This window comes from Brassica oleracea, chromosome C8 (assembly GCF_000695525.1).
Source record: "Brassica oleracea var. oleracea cultivar TO1000 chromosome C8, BOL, whole genome shotgun sequence".
NCBI lineage: Eukaryota > Viridiplantae > Streptophyta > Magnoliopsida > Brassicales > Brassicaceae > Brassica > Brassica oleracea.
In genome coordinates, this window is record NC_027755.1 from 8258049 (window position 1) to 8262767 (window position 4719).

General features: G+C 30.4%; 1 pseudogene; it reads right to left on the reverse strand.

Annotated features, from left to right (window-relative positions):
- Positions 1–3297: 3297 nt before the first annotated feature.
- Positions 3298–4719, reverse strand: part of LOC106308581 — a 13056-nt pseudogene continuing 11634 nt past the window's right edge.

Consider the following 4719-nt stretch of genomic DNA (forward strand, 5'->3'; position numbering starts at 1 on the left):
TACATTCACTCATCTATGTTGAAAATAATTCAATTTGAGATAAACTAAATTCACATCAGTGAAAAATCTTTATTATTACATGATTTCAAATTTTAACCCATGAAAATATTTTTTATAAAATTTTTAAATTATTTTTAAGATCAAATCCATGAGAAGACTTTCTCTGGAAGACTTCTGGAAGACTTATGGAAGACTCCTAGAAGACTTATGGAAGACTCCTGGAAGACTTTGATTTAAGCGGAAAACCTAAATTATTCCAAAACTTAGGCGGGAACCATAAATTCTACAAAAATTTAGGCCGGATGTGTCTGAAGACTTCTTTTTAAGTCTTCTGTGAGTCTTCCAGATCCTAAAATCAATTAACAATACAAAAAACATTTTCTGAAACTTAAAAAAAAAAACTTAGAAAGTGTTTAAATCAAGTTATTAAATAATTATTAAACATATATGACTCAATTTGAAAATGAAAAAAATGAAGGTAAGATTTCAGAATTTAACCCAAAAGATACATACAATACTATAACATATTTTACCAAACCATAAACCAATGACTCATGAGCCAATATACATTCACTCATCTATGTTGAAAATAATTAAATTTCAGATGAACTAAATTTACATCATTGAGAAATGTTTATTATTACATTATTTCAATTTTTAACAAATGAAAATATATTTTATAAAATTTTTAAATTATTTTTAAGATCCAATCTATGAGAAGACTTTCTCTGGAAAACTTCTGGAAGACTCATGGAAGACTCCTGAAAGACTCCTGGAAGACTTATAGAAGACTTTGATTTAGGCGGGAACCTAAATTCTTCCAAAATTTAGGCGGGGACCATAAATTCTACTAAAATTTAGGCGGAATGTGTCTGAAGACTTCTTTTTAAGTCTTCTGTGAGTCTTCCAGGCCCTAAAATCAATTAACTATGCAAAATTTTTTTTTTTAAACTTAAAAATAAACTTTGAAAATGTTTTAATGAAATTATTAAATAGTTACTAAACATATATGAGTCAATTTGAAAACGAAAAAAATGAAGGTAAGATTTCGGAATCTAACTCTAAAGATACATACAATACTATAACATATGTTATCAAACCCTAAACCAATGACTCATGAGCCAATATATATTCATTCATCTACGTTGAAAATAATTCAATTTCAGATGAACTAAATTTACATCATTGAGAAATGTTTATTATTACATGATTTCAATTTTTTACCCATCAAAATATTTTTTTTAAAAATTATAAAATTATTTTTAAGATGTACTGAACGAGAAGACTTACAAAAAAGTCATCATAGACACTTACAAAGAAGTCATCATAGAGAAGACTTAGAGCACCATTAACCCTAGCACCCCAAGCGGGCTGCTTAATTTTTTTTATTTTGGTTTTTTCTTTGATTAAAAAAAAAAATTAAAAACGAACCAATCGCGGACCGCCACGTGTCAGTGGAGCCTGCGAAACAGTACAAGCATCGATGCTAAATCTGGCGTTTTTGGCACCCCTTCTTCCTCTTTTATGGTGGACCCCACCACTAAGCACTTCTTTAAGCATCTCCATTAAAGTTGCTCTTACAAAAACTCTTTTCCAACAGAGGATTATATTGGTAAAATTGGTTCATAAGGGGGTTATTGTAATTTCACTAGGCCTTTGAGTTACTTTTGCATTTGATTGAATTTGGAGTAAACTTTTGTATTCAAAATCAAGTTTTGCGTCACTTTTGGCAAATCCTCCGTGTATATATATATATGAGACATTGTAAAGAATATATATATATATATATGAGACATTGTAAAGAATATTTGGCAGGGCAAATATAAACTAAAACCTAATTTTCTTTTCCTGCTGAAGTCGTCATTATTAATAGCAAGCATGCTTTTGTATGTGTTTAAGGTCATCATTTGTTTATAAGAAAAAAATCATAATCCAACGATTTAGTTTTTTTTTTTTTTTTTAACGATTTAGTTTATCACAATATTAAATCTAACAGACAAGATATTTTTTTTCTTTATAAGACATCACATCATTAAAATGTTTTAGTAAAGAACGCGTCTTTCTCCAATGCACAGTTTTAACTGGAACTTTTAAATTCTGAGCAATAGACTTTTTCACATACCTCTTTTAGTTTCTGAACAAAACACCTTTTTATGTCTTTTTAATTTTACGAACAATACATTTTCACATGCTTTTTCAATTTCTGAACGATTCACTCTTTTAATTAATTAATACATTGAAGTGTTTAACTAAATCATATGGTTACTTTTATTTTGGTTATGCAATCTAACTTATTGAATTTATTAGATTGATAAAACTAGGTGTTTATCAAACTACTAATGGAAAAAGGTGTATTTCCGTTTCTTTTGTGAGCCAACACTTCTCTAAATGCACGTCCTTTTGGAAATTACATCTTTTCACAAATGTATATATTGTTCGCTACTTCCACATTTTCTTTCATTATCAAAATATTTTTATGATTGATGGTAAAATTCATAGTTCTTTTAGAGATGAATATTTGCATTTATTAATAAGAGAAAGAGTGGCAAGAGTCAGTAGAAAAAAATATCATTTTGGAATACACCCTATTATGTCATCACTAAGTTACAAAGCCAATAAATTTATGAATTTTGTGGTGAAACATCTTACTAAAGGAAAATAAGTATTTTAATTTCAGTAACAAAATTTATAACAAACGCGTTGTTCCTTTCATAGCATATTATGTATTCTATGAATTTATTAATTTCAGCCTCAATTTCAGAGATTTTATCAATTTAAATTTTCTATTTTTGTATATCATTATCAGTCTAAATATAAATATAATTACTAGTTTTAAGTTACACTTAAAATTAGTATCATTTTAAAAAAACTGCGAACCGTGGGGATCTAAATCCTAGTTAGAATACAAATAATATCGTTTACATGGGACTGGTAAATGGTGGGATTATGGTTATGATTGGTTTCATTAGAGTAAAAGAAAATAGTGTAAATGGTGGAAAATTAAATGGTGAAAACAAGAGTAAAAGAAAAAAAAGATTAACATAAATTCTAGCAAAATATGGAATAAAAGTTAAGTGTATGTTTTTCCCACTTAAAAAGTGAATAGAGTAAATTATAAAAAGTTGTATTTCAGGTGATTGGAAAGTTTTTAGTGGAAAGTGGAATAAATTACTTTTTAGAGTAAATTTTTATTATAAAAATGTTATCCATTCACACTCTATATCTTGTTTATTTTATTAAATAGAAACATTTTTCTTTTACAATTCATTTCAGTATCTTTCAACATCATATCACTTTTCAATCTGCATATAATTCAAGGATCCAATATGAATAAGCGCCGTAGATGATATATGGGAGCTTAAAACCTGCTTTCATAGCCAAGAACTTGAACTCTTCTGTGGTTCTCTCTTTGCCTCCATGTGTTGCACACATCATTCCGACATCGTACCATAATGAATTTTTGTTGCTAGATCAGTTTCCGGTATTTCTCGTGGTATTATCGATTCAACAATAATCACTTTGCCAGTCTTTGGCAACGCTTTCTAACAGTTTTTAATATCTCCACACATTGATCATCGTTCCAATCATGAAGTATCCACTAAATCATGCAAACGATACATTTTATTAGTAATGTCATATTCCTCAATTATGGACAATTTCTTCTTCTTTTTTTCTTGAGCTTAATACGTATGTATTCTGAAAATAGGTTGGTTTTACCTTCATGAATACGACTTGACCCTGTGGAATTTCATCAAACATGTCACCGCCAACGTGTTCTACACCTGAAAATAGTTAAACTGCGTCATCATGGGGGATAAACATAGCCTTTATAAATTCAAGCTATCGTTTTGAGAATCAATTTGGCCAGTAGAATTGTTGTTTAAGTGGTTGTAAAATCACCATTTAAATATACACAGGGGCGGATCTACTAAGCCCAGGATGGGTGCAGCTACCCCCACAAAAAATTACAACTAAATTTAGTTTCACTACAATAATCATAAATCTTGCAGCGTTGTTGGCTAAAGCCCTCTCTTTGCACCCACACAAACTGAGGTTCAAACCCTCACGTACATCTTTTTATACTGTTTTTTTTATATATTTTTCTTCTTTTGGCGCTTTTCTAATTTAACTTTTTCCATGTGTTGTATTTCTATTTTTTACCTCATCGTTCTTGTTGGAACCGAAATTCACACTGTCGATTTCCGTTTAAATTAGGAAACTAGGAAAACCCTAATTTCCCAGAGGTCCCGGAGATCTGTTAATACCAAACACTAAGCAATCAGAACACGAGATATCAACGACAAAGTACAAAAATCGTAAAAAGAGAGCAAAATAGATCTTATTCCGAATCCGTGTTTGAGCGTTACAACAAGGTATAAGCCTGGGCTCGAGAGCTGTCGGCGAGATTTCTAGTTCTAGCAACCCTAAGACGGCTAAACCTAATTGAGTCGCAGCTCGAAATAACAAAAACAGAAATATGCCTAAATCGCTCTAAGTGCTAAGTTTGCTCCGAAAAAAGTCTCTCTTCATGCCACTCGCCTAGGACTCCATATATACTGGCTCCTAGGTCGGTTTACGCTTTTTCTCTTCTGCCCTTAAGCCGTCATAGCATAAAAATGGAGATATTCTATTTTTTTCAATCTTCTTAATTATCTTCAAAATTTCGTATTTATCCGCGGAAACTTGACATTTATCTTTCCTTGCGAACCAAGCGTAAAC